The 21,870-nt window shown below is 37.4% G+C and overlaps 1 protein-coding gene and 1 pseudogene across 2 annotated transcripts in view; one reads left to right on the forward strand and one right to left on the reverse strand.

The window, feature by feature from the left end:
* Positions 1–21,870, reverse strand: part of ALDH1A2 (aldehyde dehydrogenase 1 family member A2) — a 95,456-nt gene that overhangs the window by 71,951 nt on the left and 1,635 nt on the right. The gene's annotated exons all lie outside the window — the stretch shown is intronic.
* On the forward strand, positions 10,788–11,756 carry LOC109390700 (leucine zipper transcription factor-like protein 1 pseudogene; annotated as a pseudogene).

Consider the following 21,870-nt stretch of genomic DNA (forward strand, 5'->3'; position numbering starts at 1 on the left):
AAAAATAATGTATTTTATATTCCAATTTTATAAAACACTAGACGGGTAATCTGTGCACTTCAGAGAAACCCAACTGGAGAACCAAACGTGCCTTACAGGAAGAGGAAGCAAAGTGCTTGTGTTCTAGTCTTGGCTTCTCCTAAATGTTCTGCAGGTCTCCCAGCCTCCCCACCCCTCAGGGTCTCTATCTGTGAGAGAACCAGGCTTGGGAACCAAAGACAAGCTAACCTAGGGCATTTGTGATGCAACCCTTCTGTCCAGCCCCTTGACAGACATTGATAATTGATCACAACACGTCCCAACTGAACTTTTGAATACTTTGAACATGGCACCTTAGGAAGCGCCTACCAGTTGAATGGAAGGTGTCATTCCCAAATTAGACTTCTGGTTCTAATACTCTGTGTATCTGAGGTTACTGGCTGTAGAATACATGTGGCCACCAGTGGGCGCTCAATATGAAAGTTTATCAGAAGTTCAGTGACACTAGGTTTGTCTTGCTCCTTCTCTAAGTGCATGCTGATGTTTCCTATTTGAATAACATATCTCCGTGCCCATAGTAGAGTCCGTCCTCCAGGTTTAAAAGTGACTGCCTCCTTTTCCAATTACGTCTAGTATTTGAACATGTAACTAACTAATGTACTAGAAAGACACCATGTGAAAAAGCAAAATTTAGGTGGAAGAGTCCTACATCAAACACTTAAAAACCTATGCAAAGTAATCACCATGAATAACTGGAAACCTCCCACCTCCCCTAAAAACTCGTTTTAGTTTCTTGTTGTGAAACTATGGAGCATGTCAAGATCATACTTTTAACAGCCAAGTCTTATTAAGCACTATTTTAAAATGCACTAATAAACGAATACACTTTTCTTGGTCTAAATATAGTGGAGGCCACTTTTGGTTAGGAAGAAATAGACTCACAGAGCTGAAAGGAGCTTGAGCTATAACCTGTGCAAATGGCAAGTGTTACATAAATAAACTGGTGACAAATCCAGTGACTTGCCGAAGGTCACACCCCCACATTAGTGGCAGAATAGGGATTGGAACCCCCATATCCTGATTCTTATCCCAGCGCTTTTTCCCAAATTTAATTTCTGTTAATGCTTCTTTAGAAAGCAGATCTGATGGCTGGCCAGGGCTCTTCTTTCACAATGCCTCCTAAAAATTACTCAGCACCAGGAATTTTGCACTGAGTCCCTTTTTTCTTCAGCAAAATCAATACAGGTGACCACAAAATAATTTTTCATTTCCTTTCTTGAAAGCGCAATGTGTTAGGGAAACAGTGGTGATTAATATTCCTAATGTGATTCTGCATGGAGGTGACATCTCGGGGCATGTGCTGCAGGCTCCCCAGGTGTTCTAGCAGGAACTTCTGCTGGAGGACAGACAGCAGCCAGAAGACTGTGATCCTCAGATAGGAAATCACTTTCCTACGTGTATTAAAGAACAGTTTTGTGCTCCTACAACCACAGGGCTATATGTGAGGGTCCAAGAAGGGGCTTCGAAACCAACCCTTACCTTCACGACTTCCCACAGGAAGGCTGGGTTTGGATTAGCCGAGGGAATGGGGACTGGCAAGCCCTGACTGATTTAGGAGCTGGTCACAACTGCACTGCATCAAAGTGATTCCTTTTTTATATGTTCCTTTCTCTGTAGAATCTAGGTATCCAAGGCTAAATAAGAAAAGGGCATCAAATGCCAAAGTCTTTATAAAATGGTCGCAGATGTTTGGCTCACAGTTACTTCTCCCAGCTCAGGGAATTAAAATAAAAATTCATAATGGCACTTTATTAGGACACCCCACACAGGCATTTGAAAAAAAAAATCTGTGAGTACAATTTCCTTCCATAAATATTTCATAGCATCTTAGATTCTGGGCACCTGGGCAGGAAATGTCATATATTTCTCCATCTCAGAAATTTTATTCCTTTCCTGGTGCAATGCTTTTAAGAACTCTAACGAGGACAATACTGCATTGCAACAAAGGCTTTCTGTCAAAGAGACATGTCCCTTCCCAAACCTGAAAGAAATAGACATCGCAGTGTCCAAGAGAGGTGGTCTGAAGTATGACTGGAGTATATGGTTGTGTCCCTGGATTAAAACAGTAAAGATCAGAAAGGCGGGCTTTTTGAAAGCCAATTCAAGGTGACTGGGCTGGTTTACACATTTTGTTTTGTTGTTTTGTTTTCAAAAGAGACCATCAGGATAACAAAGTAAAATGCAACTCTATTCTCCCCAAGGCAAGTGTAGAGACTGAAGTTGCTTAATTTATTCAATCATGAAGGTTAAATGTTATAATGGTTGTGTCTATGCATGTAAAACAAAGTAGAGAAATAAGGAAATTCATTAAGGACTGAGGTGATTAATCTTGTATGTATTCCTTTATTGTCCTTCTAGAACAAACTAGAATGGTACTAGTGTTGAAAAATCTCCATTTAAGTATCAGTCTGCCATTTACCACTTGTGTAATCTTAAAAGATCTTAAACTCTCAAACTTTTTGAGCTTTGTTTCCTTCTCTGTAAAAACAGAAAGAAAAAAAAAGAAAAGAAAAAAGAAAGAAAGAAAAAAAAAGCCAATCTACCTTGCAGAGCTGTTGTACAATTAAGGAAATAAAAGGTGAATGTGCCTCAGGCTTAGCTGACCAAAATGGAAGTATCTCCCTTTCCTAAGTTCCTTGAAGATCTTCTGGCTTCATTCGATTTCTGCCACATTCTAACACGCAGTCAGTGTTCAAAAGATTTAATAAATCACAGTACTGGGGAAAAGAGTGAAGATGGAATAAGGGATTCAGATTGGCTGTCAACAGGGATCCGATTCATCTAAAAGTTGCTTTAAGTTGTTTTATAAATCACAAGTTATTTGCATAAACATTCAAAACAATGAAGGTCAGCCACGCAAGCCAAGCCACATCACTCGGCCACTTTTGCAGCCAGAAGACAGCTGAGGACAAATCAGACTGACCACACTTTTTGGCCCATAAAAAAAAGGGGGGCATGACTATATAGAGATTGCCATGAATTTTCTAACTGGGGAATCTAACCCCTTGAGGAATTCTCAAAGCAGCAGGCATTAATGGGAGTTAGGTGTAAATAATTTCCTCTCCTCAATGAATCTTTGACAAAGCTGCCATGTTTTATTTCAGTAATAAAATGTTTTGTTATTTTAATAAATGCTTCAAATGATTTGTACTAAACCCTGTAGTAAAATATGCCTTGGAGAGGTGAATCTTACTCACCTTGCCACTAAACTGCTTTTGGTTCATCCAAGGAGAGTACCAGATAGCAAATCAATAACCAGACTGATCTATTTATAGGAAAAGCTCAATTAGTTTTAATTAATCAGTATAAAGAAGTATTTTAACGACTTCTTACATGTTAGCTGTCTCCTTTTACTTGATTGCTCCATTGTTTCTATTGATGTACTTTAAAGAGATTTATGGACAACAAAGAACAGACAGCACTATTGTTTAACTAAATAAAATTTTTCTAGTTATAAAAAATTGTATTGATGATCACCTCAGTATGTTACTCTGCAAAGCAGAATATAATTGAATATTATAATAAAAGGTAAAATAAAGGCATTTTTAACTTTAATGAAAAAATCCCCACCTTATTTTACTTCTAATTAAAAGGTCACCAATATAAAGTAAAACGATGAAGCAAATGATCAGATCACTTATGGGTAGGTGGGGAGAACCTTCACATTGAAATATCTAGGTAGTCAGAGCAAAGTCGGTTCTGTTGACTTCCATTCTTCACTCTGCTTCACGCCAAAACATCTGGCTAAAAAGTGAAAAAACACCCAAATGGCATTGTATAGGAAAACACCTAGATGATTGATTGCATTTTTCACTTTAAAGTCAATGTTTTGATATTATAGAGACATGGCCTTTGCTCAAAAGGTGTAATCTCTGACTGGCAAAAAGCATGGTTTTACGAAGTTTGCTTTGACAAGGACTAATTTATTAATTCTAATTTTAAATCAATTAACATTTTTAAATAATGGAACCTGAATCCCACTTATCCTGAGTTGTAGGCTGAAAGGCAGGAAAAAAGAAAATAATTCACTAGGAAAGCCGGCAAACTAGGCTTACAAAAGTACATAGATGGCGCAAGGTCAAAAGAAATGAGAAACTAGAGGTAACATTTTAAGACAATTTTAAAATATTAATCTAAAGTGACTGTGCCAGAGTATTTAAAAATAAATGTTGTATGCCCAACACATTACACTAACATTGCAACGATGACACAAATCGTGTTGATGTTGTAAACATAAATAAGTTACGACATTAGCAGTTGGGTAGCAAAGATCACCCAGCTTCTCACAGATCCATCTAACCTCAAGGTCTGTTTCCGAAAGTGAAAGGACACTGATGAGAAAGTACAGAGACAAAAGGTCATTAGTCACGTTCCCCAGAGGACAGTTCAGTTTGGCCAGCCTTTCAGGGGACAAATGAACTGGGAGGTGAGGTAAGGTGGAGAGCCTGGCCTTGTTCCCAGAATGAGGCTGCTTCCACGATTCAGATTAAAGGCCTCTGGGGTAATTCCAGGGACCTGTGATACAGGTTGGGGCAGACCTGGTGTTCCATTTGATTCAGGATTCCAAGCCTTGTGGCAGGATGTCTCTACACAGGCCAGAACAGTCTAATTTTCCCAGTCTCTCTTAGTCATATGACCGGGTGTGAATGTCATGGAGGTTGCTGGGTCTTCTTTAACTACAAAAGTGGGCAAAGGTACCTTAAAATCAAATTCTGCCCCCCCCCCCATTGCTCTGATACGACTTCTTTATGGATCAAACTACTATGTGTATAAAGGTGACTAGATGGTGTGACTTAAAGGTGTCATTTAAACTTTCGGTGGCTCAATCTGCTCCTCTCCAAAATAAGATAATAAACCCACCTCACCTAGTGGCCATAAGGATTAAATAAGCTATTGTATTACCGAGAAGCCTGGCATAGTGCGCACTCCAACTTACCTGATGCTGATTCTGAATGTAAACAACCAATTCATGGCAATTTATTAGTGCTCTTAAAAAGCTAGTCACTCCTTGTTCTGTGTTTGTTTGTTCATTCATTTATTCTTATTTCTATAGCTAGTCACTAAGTCCTGTCTGCCAAACCATCAGAGACACACAGGACAAAAGAACGGGGGCAGAAGAGGAAGAGGGTGATGGCCATCCAACACATGAACTCGTCTGCAGGAATTTCTGACTGCTACCCTTTTCTGATTGCCATGAAGGCAGGCAAATGCAGGCTGGTTCAAACATACGAGGGGGGCCTGGCCCTGAGAGGGCCTGAGCAGTGGTGTGGGAAACGGGCTTTGAGGAGAGGAAACTTGGTTGAAAGGGCTTTAAAATGCCCTCTTGTCAGTCTTGAGAAAGCAGAATGTAACATGATTTTTTTTTTTTTTGTCTTCTGCTTGGAAACAAATGTTCCTTTGCCTATCTTCCCTAGGTTTAATTAGTCTTCTGTCTTTCTCAGAATTCAGCCTGTTCATTTGCAAATAGAAGACATCAGAAAGGCTACTGAGTGTGGGTGTGGGTGTTGGGGGGAGAGAGGGAGGAGGCTGAAGTGTTTATTTTCAAAGCCACAGGGGTCCCCATTTGAAAAAGCACCCAGCTTATCTCAATGTTTTTGTTTGTATGATTTTGAATTAAAAGGTTGGAGCAATTCATTTAGGAGATTAAGCTGTCTTTACAATGGGCCTAGTTGACTTAGTTATTCAGTAGTATTGCTAGGGTTTAAAAAAAAAAAGTCTACTACACTCTTCATTATTCAAGTGCAACAATTTTAAAGGATTCCTTTGGTCTTCTATTTTATTGTCAATTAATTTTACATTCAAATGATGTTTATTTGCTGGTCATAGATAAAAATCACAAACTGTGTGTATATCGGTTTAGGGTTGCCAGTTTTAGCAAATAAAAATACAGGATGCCCAGTTAAATACGAATTCCAGAAAAATAATGAATTAAATTTCAGTATAAGTATGTCCTAAATCACTGGTAAATCATGGGGCAAACGTATATTTAAAAAGGATTTGTTATTTACCTAAAATTCAAATTTAACTAGACGCTGGTATATTTTATCTGCAACCCTACCAGATTTTCATGGATGTTGTACATGTTCCAAGGATGCCAAGTATAAGTAAGCTACGAGAAATTCCATTTCGTTATTATACTTAAAATTCGCTCCCTGCAGAGTTGAAGTACTTCATCAGTCAGAATAATTCCCAGTTTATAAACAGATAAACTGATATCTCAGGAAATGAAGTGAATTTTGACTACAGGGTGAGATCTAGTTCTAACCACCAAAGTCCATTCATGTAATTAATTCCATTTATGGTAATCTCAATAAAAGAAAAAGAAAAACACAAAAGGGACAACTGGTATCTTCAGTTGAATCAGAAGTTAATGTCATGGACTACCTCATTCAAACGCCAATATCATCTTTCATTTATGTTAAAAGCAAACATCTTGTGCAGGGGGGCTGAAACGCCCCAGGACATATATTCCAAGGTTGAAGAGGCCTTTGAACCAATAAATAAGCGATTTCTCCACAGGAGACTAAACACTTGCTTCTGACAGTAAACAAAAAGCGAGCTGAATTTTATGTGGCACAATCATTTTCATGTATCTGTTGATATGAATAAATAGTTAGAGATTATTAATTTTTCCCATTGAAATTAAAAATTTGTCTTTGATGCAAATCTTAGCAAATACTTTCAAACATAATTATACCTATTTTGTACCTAAATGATTAAATTCTTCCTCTTTGCTCTTACAAATACACAAAAAGGTCTATGTGTTGTTTTCTCCTATCCCAGGAATTGAACTGCAATATTTAGTAGTAATTCTGAAAGCCCCTGAGTTAATAAAATGTAATAATGAACTAATAAGCCTAATTGTGCATAGCTTATACAGTCCATGTCATTAAAGTCACATTTAATATTTAGGAAGAAAGTGTTTTTTGTAGACCTCAAAGGACCTTAATTTTTATTTTTCTTTATTTGTTTCTTTCTTTCTTTCTTTTTTTCAATAGGCACCCTCCTGGAAAAGGAGAAAGAAGAAGACATCAAATGAAAAGCTCAAATTAAGCTTCAAACATTTGGTCAAGAAATTCCTATTTGCCATTTAAATAAAATACTAGAAAAAGCTTGGACTTGGTTTTGAAATGAACCTCATGTTGGAGGTAAGTCTTCCTAAGAAATGCCACTGAAAGCTGCCACTTGACCCGGAATTCCTCTACAAGAAAAACTAGCTATAACTACATGTGAGACCTGTATGAGAAACTGCCGGAATGTCAACTTCATTTGCAGTGGCCCCATATGGCCTGATCACTCTCCCTGGCATGATAAATCACTGGCAGAATCCTTACCTTCCTACGTTTGATCTCTGCTCAGCAAGATGTGGTTTTGATGTGAAGAACTCCAGATCTCGTAGGTCAGAGACAAATAGCAGTGGCACTGACCTGCGAAGTGCTAAGTCTCTATTAGACTCAAGTGAAAAGCCTAAGCTTCTGACAAGTTCTCTCGCCAGAGTTTACCCGACCCACCGTGGTTTTAGGAGCTTAGGCGGCTGCTGAAATGGTTTGGAAGAAAAGTGCCAACAAACCTCTTCTTTCTACCACTATTACCAAGCATTAAAATCAATTTTCCCTAAGATTTAAAGGAAGAGTTCTCTTGGGAGTCACTGCTCTAATTTCTAGTACAAGTAAGCCTTTAGCAAACATAAAAATGTTGATTTCCAGTGGATCTTAATGACACTGCTAATCACTCACTTATATAAGGAGAGTCATTAACGATTTCTGTGGACCACTCTTTGGTAATTATAAGGATATTCTTGGGATCCCTTGGTGTGACATTACCAAACACACAACTTATTTAACAGTAACAATAAAAATAAAGATCTGGAAGAAACCTTAAAAAAAAAAACCCACACATTTGGAAAGCTTCTTGCAAAAGAGTTGGTGTGTTCAGATGTTCAGATGTCATCTGTCTATAAAAATAACCACAGAATCACTCCAAAAATTGTAAGATTAAAACTGGCATGAAATTTTAGTTGGCTGAAATGATGAGGAGTTCCGAGAAAGCAAAAAAAGTACGCTATCATTTTAACAGCTGCATTATTTCAATAGCCGTCCTCTTTGTTCCACTCACAATTAGAGACACTCATAAATAAGCCCCTCATTAGCTCTCAGTAGAACTAAATTAGTGACTTTGCAAGAGTTCATTAAAAGCAAAACGTTTGGTTTCTTTTTTAGCTAAATGTAGTTTACCCATATTTGTACATACATGTCTATACTAAACGTTAGACAATAATCTCTTGCCTTAATTCAGATCATCAAGAGTTCCAAAATTCTCTGTTTTGTGTACTTCTTTTCTAAGCCTTCTCTTTTTCTCTGTTGGAATTCCTGGTAATGATACGAGAATGTGGGCAAACCTCATTAGTCTCCCTGCTGTTTACAAGACAGGATTTATGCTCAATGTGCTGAACACAATGACACACATCACTAAATGGCTAGAACTACCACCCAGGCTCTAATCTGAGAAAATTTTTCACTCAGTACAAATACCTATCAGCATGGAGAAGCATGGAAGGGCAATTACAGCCAACACATGTAGTCTTTTAAGAGTACACCAATAAATACCCATTTGTGAAGGTTAATTTAATGCAACCCAGGGTGTTATCTGGAATAGTATATGTCACCAATTCAATCCATTAAGTAATTACTGAATTCTCAAGAGGGCTCACAGAAGTCAAATGTGGTTATTCCAGGTTCATTGCTTCTGGTCCCCCTAAGGACCATTTAGGCCAACAGCTGGAAGAGCTGACTACAAAGGTTTCCCAGGCACGACTAACCATTTTATGAAAACAGGTAAATAAGTCTAACAAGGGATGAGGGTCATCAAGAGCCCGTCCTGAAAGAAATACTTAGGGAAGCAAAAAAAAAAAAAAACACAACAGAAGCACAAGTGTGTAACAATAAAAAAGAAGATGAAAAAGATGAGAAGAGGGGGTAAGTCTGACTGGGAAGTAGAGGAGAAACAGAAATGTGTTCTTTCTAAAAGTGAGGACAGAAATCTGGAGACTGTAAGATCTGGCTTAAGGAGACAACCTGTCAGCAGTTTCTTTAGATAGGATTATTTTAGCCATTTACAATGAAACATTAATTGTGCATCCCAACCACCACCACCCCTCTGTCATTGAGACGCTATTAAAGTTTGGATAGTGCATAAATTTCTGGGGACCACTCTCTATTTCTCTATTCTGCATCCCCACTGAGGTTATATGTAACAGATGGATCTAATAGTTAAGCCTTAATGAGAAATGATAAAAGACAAGTGGAAGATATCCACCCAACTCTCTGGCAGTGTCTCTCCTACACAGGTTATAGTCAAGTTACATAAAATGATGGCCTATGGAGGAGAGGAAGCATTAGAAAGAACGTGAAATATATTCGCTTTCAACAGTCTCCTACATCCTCACTCCCAAGTGGATCTGAATAACCATAAAAAAGAAAAGCACTTTTTGAATGAAAAAAAACAAGCAAGTGTTATTAAGGGCCCTGTGTGACTACCAAATCAGTGAGAATCTAAAAATAGTTCTTTACCATAGCCTAAAGAATCACACCTACTCAGGTGATTCAGATCTAAAACATTGGTGTATATATATATATATATATATATATATATATATATATATATATATATAAAATTTGGTTTGGTATTGAATGCGCACTCTCATCTTTACCTCATGTTGAAATTGTTGCTAATGGTAGCTATGACAATATCAATGAGAATTAAATTTGGGATTTGTAGTCAGAGAATTGGGCTTGGGATTATTCTGTGAAACACTCAGCACAGCTTTAGGCTAATGGTTCAAGTAGTACTGTCTTTGTTGTGGTCCTTGTGCTTGTTGTTAAGAGCAGGAAAGGAAGAGGATGAATTTGAGTTCTGGAATTGCCACCTTGCTATTGAGCCTGGAAAAACGAATTTAACTTTAATATGTTTGATTTTCTCACTTATAAAATGGGGATATTAACATAATATCCACATCATAGGGTGGCCACAATTATTAAATGTAATCACACGTGAAAAGCACTTTGGAAATTGTAGGATTAATAATAAAAGCTGTAGCTATTAATGATAATAAAATATAACAAGTGTTCATTCAACAAACATTTCCTAAGCATTTACACTATATGAGCTAGATGCTTCAGAAATACCACGATGAAAAGGAGTTTATAATCTAATACAGTTGAGGAGTAAGGAGTCACACAGAAAAATGTTAATACAAGGCAAAAATTGTACCCTTAAGGAGTAGTGCAAATTAGTAACACAGGCATTCAGAGAGCATAGGTTCATCCTAAAAAAGCAAGTGTGGCGCCAACTCAGCTAGGTATTACATAACTATTATTCACAGAAGGGCTAGATTCAGGTTTAAGGTTGGAGAATGGCATTCTTCTTCAGCAGCTCTTCTTCAGAATTAGATGCGCACACGTGCAGATCAAATAACTTATGAAATACATGCACAAAGGTGAACGTACAGCACCAGCTTTGAGTTTAAAACACAGTGGGTTAAAACATTAACAAAATACAAAGCAATGTTAGTTCCAAGCCTGGTGTGGTTCTAAGGAATCATTTATATTTTCTAAACTAACAGGATAAAGCATAGTTTTGAATTAGTTACTCAAGAAAAAGGTCTTTGTCAAGGGCGATCCCAGGTTTCCTGAGCGAGGCTCCTCCTGGCCTCTCCGGCTGCTCTAGGCTGCTGACTCGCGCCTGCCGCCATGGCAGCGCTGGGCCTAAATGAGCAACATCAAAACGAAGTTATTAATTATATGCGTTCTGCTGTTCAAAAAGAGGCTTGGGACCCAAAAGTGTAGATTCCTGCTTCCAAAACCTCAAGGAGAGCAGGCTGGTGGAGGAGACGTTTGCCATAGACGAAACCTCCGAAGTCCTGAATGGGTAACAGGCTGTGTGAACAGCCAGCTTTAGTCTGAGTTCATTAACACAGCCTGCGCCAGCCTGTTGCTTCTGCAGCAGCATTTCTCACAAGCTGAGAACGGGTACTTCAAGCTACAAACACATTTCTCTGAACTGCAAACAGAATTATTAGAACAAGTTGCAGAACTTGAAAAAGCAGAATTTACATCTTCAAATAAAAAGCCCACCACAGATATTATAAACCCCAAACTTGTTCCACTTAATGAAGGTGGAACAGCGGAACTTCTACATGAGGAAATTTTAAGGCTCCACGAAGAGAATTAGAAAAGAAGTCAAGGCTGAAGACCACTGAAATCCAGGCTATAGATGCACTGGATGAGAAGTCAAAGCTAGAAAGAGCACTGAAGAGTTTACAGCTGGATCAAGGAAATCAAAAGGATTTTATAAAGGCCCAAGACTTGGAGTGACTTGGAAAACACAGTTGCCACTTTAAAGAATGAGTTTCCGAAGACACTTAAGGATCGACAAGACAGAAAACCAGGAGTCCCTGGGGGAGGGTCTATTGACAGCCAAGGGCAACCTACTCAAGGTTCAGGGGCAGCTGAGCATGGCTGAAAAGGGATTAGAGAAGAAATTCCAACCAACAGCAGCTTATGGAAACATGAAAGAGGTTCTTACCAAAAAGAATGACCAAATCAAAGACCAGAGGAAAAGACTAGCAAAATACTAACCCGAAGGTTAAAAACTGGAGATTTCATCTGGAAGCTGCCACTCCATGAAAGCACAAGGGGCTCTCACCTCAGGCATGTATTTTGAAGCAATCTGTTACATTCCTTCTCTTTCTTTTTCTAATATTTAGACTTTGCTTCTAATATTTAGAACTAGATTTCCTGTGTTCGGTTGCCTCATTGAGAAGAGAGTAAACCTACTAATTCTGGTGTGTCGTCACAAACCCCTCTGAGCTGAGGGCTCCAGGTTCTTAGTTCACATGCAGTGAGAATTCTTTACAGCAAAGAAGAGGCTTTTAGAGTGGGAAGAAGAGTCTTAATCCTTTTGTATTAGTATAAAAAGACTATGCTTTTTAAAGAAATATTAATGCTAGCAATATCTATACTTCTGCATTCCCTAGGGTAAATATAGAGTTATTAAAGATTGTTAATTACAAATAAATGTTATTTTTTAAAAAAAGAAATTCCTTTTCACATTATGTTCACTGTCACCTTTCCAGTTTTTCTCCAGTCCCATAAACAAACAGCATACTGCGAAGAATTCATCTATTTACTAGTAATGGTCCTTCAAAAATGAGTGGTGTGGGGGCGGGGGGAGAGCACAATAGTAGTTAACATTTGCGCACTAATTCTGTTCTAGGTAATGTGAGACTTAGGGTAGGGAAATTAGGAAAATCAGTCTTGACATGAAAAAGTTATAATGGTGTTACCCTAAAGTTTTGTACAAAACTCCTTAAAAGTAGACTTATGGAATGTACTACTTACTGTTCTTAGTTTAAGGAAACCAACATGTATTAAAATCCAAAGTAGGACTAGTTTCTGATATTTTCCCATTATGGAGAAGACCAGTTAAAGGAAAACCACATATTTGGGACCTCCTAAAATTATTCCAAAAGTTCACAGAATAAAATTTTGAAAAATTCTTCACACATTAATATTGCCTGACTTTCCTGTGTGTTACATCTTGTCCTTAAGGCTTATGTGACCTTAAACATACACAAATACCAATTACAGGTGGACTATGACACAAGTGCAAAAGGTAAAAATTTTAATAATAAAAATGGACTTTAAGAAGACTATATCGCGTATCTTGAAATTTCTTAAACAAGACACCACAAGCACTAAACATAAAGAAAAAAAAATTCCTCTCCATTTGCATTTAAAACTACATGATGATAATTACACCAAAAAAGAAGGAGGAAGACTCAGCACAAGTAGGAAGCAAATGTTAACACAGCAGATAACTATTAAAGGATTATAATCCCAAATATATACAAATTGCTACAAACCAGAAAAAACACACATATACATAAAAAGAGCAAATAATATATTTTCCAATTCACAAAGGAGAACAGCCAAGTGGCCAATAAATATATGGAAAGAAGCGCAACTTCACAAGAAATCAATGAAAGGCAAATTAAAACAGCAATGAGATAACATGTCACACTCATCAGATTGGCAAAATTTAATAAGTATGAGAACTCTAAGTATAGGTGAGTATATAGAGTATTGGGGGCTTTGATATAATGCTGGTAGTGGTGGAAACTAGTATAACTGCGCAGGACAGAAATTTGGCAATCCCTAAGTAAGCTGTAGATACATATACCCCATGAGCCAGTAATATCACTTCTAAGTATATGTCCTAGAAGGTCTCTCATCCAGGTATATAAGGAGTTATGTTCAGGAATGTTTAATGCAGAATTATTGTAATAGCAAAATTCTGGGAGTATCCTAAATGTCAATAGTAGAAGAACTAAAGGTTGTGATATATCCAAAGGATGGAATAGTATGCAACAATGACAATAAATGAAATACAGGTACATGCAACAACATGGATGAATCTTGAATGCTAAGCAAACAAAGCCAGTTGCAGAAGAATATATACAGCACGCTACCATTTATATACATATATATATATATATCATATATTGTTTGTGAATACATATATCATTTATGAATACATATACATACACCTATGGGAAAGATAAATGCCTCTGAGGAAGAAAGAGGGAGAAAGGCAGTGAAATAGGAGAAGTTCACAGGGAGAATGTCAACGTATTTCTTTTAAAAACTTAGAAGCAAACATTGCAAAATGTTAAGAACTAACAAATCGGGCACAGGTACACACTTCTGTTATATTATTGTCTATAGTCTTCTGTGTGATTGAAAAATTCCATTTCCTGTCAAATGTGTCTAACAACACAGTGTGCTGTTGATCTGCTGATCCGCAAACATCTCTTCACCTTCTGAATCCTCATGGTGCTTTAATGGCACTCATCTCAAGCATTTAGCATCTTCTGTCAAGCACCATAGTTATTTGTGTGCATGTCATCACCCCATGCCCACGTGAGAATCCTCTCTGGTCTCTTCAGGACAGAACCCACATCTATGTATCTTTGTACCAGACAGTGACTAACAATGCATTGTACACAAGAGGCCCTAATAAATGTCAAGTGAATAAACGAATGAATAAATTCAGGAAAGCAAAAAGATAGCTCTGGCTTCAATTAAAATAAAAATGACCCTAAGATAATACAATGAGATAACCTTCCCTGTGAAAATCAAGTTATATTGGAAAGTTCGGTATCAGATTCTAAAAGATAAATGAGGCAGAATTCACTGATTTCAGGCTTGCGAGGGAATGTAAGTAAACAGTCTCATACTGACTCTTGATCTCCTCCCAAAAAGATTCAGTGAGGAAGTCCAATTTTCACGCCTAGGGAAATAAGACTTGAAGTTATCCTCTGTAGATTCATATAGACATTTCATAATTTTGTCTTCCCAGGCAAGGCCTTAACTCCCTTCTTCCTTTCCACCCTAAACCCTCCATCATTACACATACCTCGGCCCAGAGATCTGGTATGTATTGGTACTGGAGATAGGGGGAGGAGGGAAACAGTTTATTTTTGCCTGTTAGTGGATTTACTAAACCATGATATTTTGCCAGATCCACTTATGTGGAGGATCTGTGGGAAGAGCCACACAACTTATACCTGACTCAGTTTAATCTTTAAGAAACCCCTAAAAATGACCTGGGGGGGGGGAAATCTAAGAGTCATCAAATTTGAAATCATAAGACTTAAGTCAGATGAATAAAAATTATGTGTGAGACAAATATACAAAAATATAATCTCTTAATTATTTTAATTTTTTCCCTATATTTTATAATCAAGATTGGAAAGTGTTTTGGTAGCCATGATATCCTAAATTCTTCTAAATAAGAGACAGGTGTTTCCAGTTTCAACTGGACAATAGGTTTTATCTTTCCAGAGATCTAGGCAGAAAGAAAACTACTACTTTGCCTCTCCAAAGGTCAAACTGTGATGAGGAAAGGAAACAGAGCAGATAACTATTATACTTCTGGAGGTAACAGGGCTGAACTGGAGGAAAAGGAAAGCTTTCTTCTACAATAAAAATTAGAATGTTCACTCATGACATTCTAATTTTTAACCACATTCTACAGAGGTCAATAAACTCCCATGTTTAGCCCGAGGGAAGTTTTGTTGAGAGCCCAGCAAAAGTCTAGATGGTGAAAGCACCCAATTATTATTCTAATTGGAACTTTCAAAGGCTGAAAGTGCTTTCAAATCATGTGACACAACAGAGACTTGCTGTAAATAAACTCATTAAGAGTTAAGATTACGAAGGGAAACAATTTGAACATAACTCCATCTTACGGGCTGAAAAACAAGCAATAGAGAAATGCCAGAGGTAAGAAATTCCTGATTTGGATACTCTCATATACCGGACAGGTAAAATGGAACAGAGCTCAAAGATACATCTGAAAAGGCAATTAAAAATTAACCAAAGTGACATTATGGCAATCACTTCTATATGCATTAGACTTGGTGTACAAAGGGCAATGACTGGCTTTGAAATGACCTGTCACAGTGAAGAAAGAAATTTTTAAAAATGCTAGAAGGGTTTTCAAAATAGTCACTGCATGGTGCTTTTATTTTCTGGAAGGTGAAATGCCCCAAAATTGGGCAGTTAGGACCAGTGAAATCTCTTCAGTTTTAAATTATATAACCTAAAATACTTCCCATTTCCAAATAGTATCTACTTCCCAAGGATGCCCTCATATGCTGCCATACTTCCCAGATTTATGCACCAATGACTTGGCAACATCTTTGTCTAAACCACTTAGGAACACCAGAAACAGCTGCTGGTAATCTGACATTTACGCCCAGTCAAATGGGTATGCTGAGGCATATTAATGCGGAATTTTGGCACAAGTGTCAGATTAAAATACAGTCCTGTGCCACTTAATGATAGGGATACCGCTCTGATAAATGCATCGCTAAGCAATTTCGTGATTGTGCAAACATTGTAGAGTGCGCTTACACAAACCTAGATGGTGCAGCTTACTACTCTAATTGTACGTGCTATACTTTTTAAAATTTATGTTTCAATTATGCAATAGCTGACATACAATGTTATATTAGTTTCAGGTGTACAACATAGTGATTAAACATTTATATAATTTACGAAGTGATCTCTCTGAAAAATCTGGCAGCACACAGTTATTACAATATTATTGACTATATTCCCTATACTGTACTTTACTTTTATATGACTGGCAATGCAGTAGGTTTGTTTACACCAGAATCACCACAAACACGTGGGTAATTGTAGTTTAATCCTGACTGTTGGCTTCTTTTTGTAATGCAGGTGCCTGACTTAAGCTTTGATTGTGGAGGCAACCACCTCAGAGAGGCACCCACCTCCAGGAAGACTATCTGGAATGCACACATTGCCAGGCACATGACTGGATAAAAAGCCAGGCCGCCTCCCAAACTGAGCCTGCTTTGTTTTAGAGATCTTGGTTAATTTAGATAACTGACCTTTTGGACTACTTGTTTTTTAAATTCTCCTGCACCTTAAATTCCATTCCCACTCTTATGTTTTAAATTCACCAATAAAGGGTGAGCCCACAGAACCCTAGCACATGTGCTCTCTATTCTCCAGCTCGCCATGGCGTGGGGAGCAACTTGTAGCTCCAAGATCTGTAAGTAACACACTCTTTTTTCCTTCAAAGTTTCCTAATGGTTACTGCTGAAGGGCGTCTTACAATCATAATAAAACCACAAGGGTAGGTCCAGTGGTAATACTGGTTTAAAAAGGGGGATGTTTGTGGGAAGCTCCAGGGACCAGATTAGTGCCCCGAGGCATTTCAAGCCAATAGCACAACTATCCAGAGACTGAGATGGCACAAAACAGCAATGCCTTGCACTACATTATGATGGCTACTACATTACTAGGGGATAGGAATTTTTCAGCTCCATTATAATCTTCTGGGATCACCGTCCTATAAGCTGTACCTCATTACCCAAACTGTCATTATGCGGTGCATGACTGTACTGGCTGGAAAATTGTTTGATTTGGTGACTTTCTGTAAAAATAAGACCGTGGTAGGGAAACTTCCAAGGAATCCCATTTAATGAAGAGCCAGTGTAAACGTACAAGGTACCCAAAATATTAAACTCATGACTAATTGAAATAGTAAACAATGACCTGTTGATCAATAGCTTTATTGAGCATACAATTTTGATCTTTCTTAAAATGGGGCTCCATTAATTTGGAACTACAAATGTAATCATCACTTTACAAAAATGAAATGGAATTAGTCCTTGGCTGATTGTCATTATATGCCATTTATTTTCACACACTTGCTCATTTAGTCCTGACAACAACCCTGTAAGGTAGATACTATTACTTCAATTTTGACCATATATAGGAATGGACACCCAGTGAAGAAACCCCCTGAGAGGAGACACCATCCATACCTTGTTTACTATCGCGTCCCAGAACACTGTGCGGTGAATAAATGTTAACTGTTCGCATAGCTAACAAGCATATATCTGACCGAGATTTGAACAAAGGCTTATTTTAATTCAAAGCCTTACTTTGTCTAAGTCAAGCGCTTGTAAACTTTTTCTAAAATGCCATATGGTCTCTGTTGCAACTACTTGACTCTGCCATTGTAGTCCAAAAGCAGTCACAGACAATATGTAACTGAATGGGTACCACTGTGTTCCTATAAAACTTTATTTACAAAATCAGTCAGACAGTCTGTAGTTTGCTGAGCCCTGCAAAGGGTCACTGAGATAACAAAAAGACAAAAATACCCATCAGTATTTGTATTTCATTATCCAACTGAGAAACTGACTTGAGAGAGAACTGTGTGTGTTGGTATTTGAAATGTTTTTGGTTTGATTATGGTTTGATCATCATGCTTGTCTAATGCAACCGAAAATTAGCTGTGCATGCCTGGTTTCTCTTAAGCCTGGCTGCAAGGAAATCAGGCCTCACAGAACAGGCTTCTCAGGGAATCTTCTACCCTCAAATCGAAAAGCTATCATTCTTCATTTTATAGAAATAAAGCACAGAAGTGCCTCAGCAAATGATGATTCCATATGGCAACATATGCCCGTATGGTAGAAGGCAGGCATCAGGGCAGGACCCCAGGAAAATAATTCAAGCATTAGAATGAAGTTGTTTAGCTTCCCTGGGTTAAACAGAGATACAAACATCAAAAAGCTGTACAATTATGAAGTATTCTTTGAAAACCTGAGGTCCCCTATAAATACGAAGTTTGATTAACAATTTATAGTAACAACAGAGAATCTTTAATAGAGGTTTGGAAGCAACTAGACCCACACCTTCTTTTAATAAATGACCCCTGGAATAGTCAAGAATCTTGCCCCAGACCTAAAAGAACCTCACAGAAACATCAAAAATAGTAATTTAAAGTCAGTGAATCAAAAGCCACAAAAGGTAGCTCCTTCTTAAGAGAAGTAGAACAATTCATATTCTCTCCATGTTTGCAATAGAAACAACACAAAAAGTAAAGGTTTAAACTCTTTCTCTCTCTCTCAAAAAAAAAAAAGCATGTGGCTGTTAGGAAAAGCAAAGTATATGGTGAGGAAAACTCTATCAATTTTTTAAAAGTCAAGGCCAAGGTCTTCCATATCAATTATTCCTACTTTTCCTACTCTCTCACCTTCAAAATGTTTTGCAAGAATCAAATAAAATATATATGAAAGCGCTAGGTAAACCATCAGGCTCTTTCAACCATGTAAGTAGCATTGTAAGTATTATTACCGTTATTGTTATTTTTACATTGATCAACTGAACTACCGCTAGGCTGACAACAAATTTTGGCACTTAATCTTTCTACTAAGACCCCCAAGCGCCTGTGGATGCTTCCATAGCCCAATTAGCATAATGGAAAGCACAGTTGTTTAGGAACATAGCCACTCAAAAACTGTGTGAACTGAATTGAAATTTGACCCTGGAAAACAGTATATGTTCAATAAAAGTTGTTACATGAATACATAAAAGCATAAATATAGTTACCCAAACCACATTAGCTCTGATTATCAGTTGATTGCCTTTTATTTTTTCTCTTCCAGTTTATATAACCCACAATGTCCCCTTCTTCCTTCTGTTCTAGCTCCCCACAGTATCAGATGCTGGAGGAAAACATAACACTTTATATTACTGTTAATTATGGGCATAAACTCTCACTGAAGAAGTGATCAACAGAAAGAGTAGTACAACTCTGTGTGTGTGTGTGTGTGTGTGTGTGTGTGTGTGTGTGTGTAGTGGGGAGGTGGGGGGGACAGAGGGCCTAGTAGAGTCACAATTGATGAGATAGACAATAGAAAAGGTCGGGTGGGATAAAGAAGGAAAGTTTCCAAAGTCCTGAGAATCTGAAAGAGATCTCCTCTGCAGTTAGGGGCAGTCGGTAAACTACTAGCCTTGATTTTACAACGTGTGTACTCCTATAATATATTCAGCTACACAGAAATTCTAGAAACCAGACTGACAAAACAGAAAACAACTCAGAAAATCTCTAGTTTATAAAAGCATAGCTAAAAGCAATCAGATGCCAAGTAGCTAGTGTATTAAGCATTCTTCTTAGGATACAAGCAAGACAGCACACATTCTCTTCGCCTCAAAGTGGTACCCTCCCTCACTATTCATGTTGGTGGAGTTTATTACTCTTTCTCGACTAATGCAGTCTTTTTTGTTTGTTTATCATATTCCTTAATAAGCGAATCATTTTTAAAAGTGGGGTCTAGCTTGCTGTATTAGGGAAATAAAAACAGACATATTCCAAAGACGGTATTGCCACTGATCATTAGTCTAAAATGGGCACTGGACCTTCAGAGAGGTAGGCTTATTCTAAAAATTCAATATAACTGCCTGAAAGTCAATACAAATAAAATCAAGAATTCTGCCTTTGCAACATCCTTGGGGATTGAACTTTAATTCTGGAGCATTTTCACTGGATCTTTGACAGACAAAACTTTTATTTCTAATGATCTCCCCCATTCCCATTGTATTAAAAAAAAAGTAAAATACTTTTACAAGAAGAAAGAGAATGGTGAAAAAATACAAGATTTCAGTGCACAGTTTTCTAAATGCATGCTACTTGGAATTCTCATAATTAGACCATTTACACATTAGCAGTGACTTTATGCTGGCCCTAAAATCAGATTTAAAAATCCTATCACAATAGCCTTCACCATGTATTCATTTACCAAGATAAAAAAGATTAAGGATTCACCTGTTGGTCTAATGTACCATTTTCTGACACAAATATTGTTTCCTGTGTGTTATTTAACAAGCCCTCCAGCATAATACTTTTTTAGCCATAATCCTTTTAGAAATTTCTAGTGAATGTGGTACCACTGTTCTAAAGAACTGTCCATTCTGCCTTGTTCATTCTTCTGCTTAAAACTGTTAATATAATTTTCCTCACTTTGATCATAAGTGACTTTTTTTAAAGCTCTCCATTAATCTTATTTTCCGTTTAAGTAAAACATCATTAGCCATTACCCTTGGCTACCAAAAGAGCAGCTTCTGCTCTTCGTGTTAAAAAAGCTGCTTGCCTACAATGCTTGTCTCAGAAAATTTGGAAGTCTCACTGAAAAGCTGAAGAGGAAAGCTGCTTGGGAATGTTCATAGATACCTGATTTTACAAGGTTTTGTGAAAAGAGATTGCCTGTAGATTAGTATTACTCAGTGTTTATGAGGGTTGTTTGTCAAGCCAAAAATAAGGTGCCTCCTCCCCACAAATTAAAATAAAGAATCAAGTTACAATCCATTATTTCATTTCTGATTGTTTTCTTTGTAATAAGTGGGAAAGTGGATACTGGATAAAAGTCTCCCCTGAGTGAAAAGACTCCACATTAAAGGCGTCAATTAGCTATAAATCAGTTGTCTTTCCTACTGGGGGAGAACAAGAGAGAAAAAAAGGGAGCGGGTAGTTAGAGAAAAAAACTGGAAGAGCTTCCAAATTAAATCCCGAGATACCTACTGCATACCTAAAACTCCTTTCAGGGCAGTGAAGAAAATCCAATCAAAAGTAAGACTAAAATTAAACCCTCCCAAATCTGAGGGTTTGATCTTCTCTCACACATAGATCTTGAATCTTAAGACCTTTAAAAAAAGGCTGAAGAGGTCAGGGACCTTCATAAAACAAAACTTTTATGCTGCAGGCGTTCCCTGCTTGTTCCTAAACCCCGATATGTGCCACACATTGGCACTACTGTTATTCAAACAACGACTAAATAGCTCTAACTATTAATTACATCTCATTAAAATCGCTTTCAAAAATTTGTCACACCATGTAAAAAGCTAACAGGTATGTGAAATCCATCTAAATCGGTACTCAAAACAGGAACCACTCTGATTTGTATCCTAAAACTCAACGCAAGGAAAATGTCAATATTCTGATGTTTGTTTTTTGTATTTCTCTTTAACCATTAAGCCAAAAATCAAACAATTTACTTCTTGACGAAATTTAGTTTATCTAAATTTGGATAAGCATGATGTAAAACAACTTTAACCATATTGTGTGTGCTCAGTGCGTGTTTAAGTTAATCGGGGGAAGTTTAGGGTAGAAATCCACTGAAAGAAAAAGAAAATCAAATAAGAGAAATGTAAAATGAACTCCAAGAAACATAACTTTAAATCCCATCTCTCTCCCACCCCGCAATGTTATAACATTGTGATCCCATGTGCACATTAATACATTTTTCTATGTCGAATTTATGGAAAGAAAGTAAATTCAATTTATATTAATTAGCGAACGCATATTCTTATTTTATGTGGTGCAACAACAACAAAAAAATTCCTGCTTGGCAAATCCAAGATGTCAGAGTTCGTTATAAAGAATAATTTTTTT

Source organism: Hipposideros armiger, unplaced genomic scaffold (assembly GCF_001890085.2).
Source record: "Hipposideros armiger isolate ML-2016 unplaced genomic scaffold, ASM189008v1 scaffold_276, whole genome shotgun sequence".
NCBI lineage: Eukaryota > Metazoa > Chordata > Mammalia > Chiroptera > Hipposideridae > Hipposideros > Hipposideros armiger.